The following is a 342-nucleotide window of genomic DNA, read 5'->3' on the forward strand; positions in this document are numbered from 1 at the left end:
GGCCAACAAAGGTCCGTCTAGTCAAGGCTATGGTTTTTCCAGTGGTCATGTATGGATGTGAGAGTTGGACTGTGAAGAAAGCTGAGTGCCAAAGTATTATTCTTTTGTACTGTGGTGTTGGAGAAGACTCTTGAGAGTCCCTTGAACTGCAAGGAGATCCAACCAGTCCGTTCTAAAGGAGATCAATCCTGAGTGTTCATTGGAAGGACTGATGCTGAGGCTGAAACTCCAATACTTTGGCCACCTGATGTGAAGAGTTGACTCATTGGAAAAGACCATGATGCTGAGAGGAATTGGGGGCAGGAGGAGAAGGGGACAACAGAGGATGAGATGGCTGGATGG

This window comes from Bison bison, unplaced genomic scaffold, assembly GCF_000754665.1.
Source record: "Bison bison bison isolate TAMUID 2011002044 unplaced genomic scaffold, Bison_UMD1.0 scf7180017864495, whole genome shotgun sequence".
Classification (NCBI taxonomy): domain Eukaryota; kingdom Metazoa; phylum Chordata; class Mammalia; order Artiodactyla; family Bovidae; genus Bison; species Bison bison.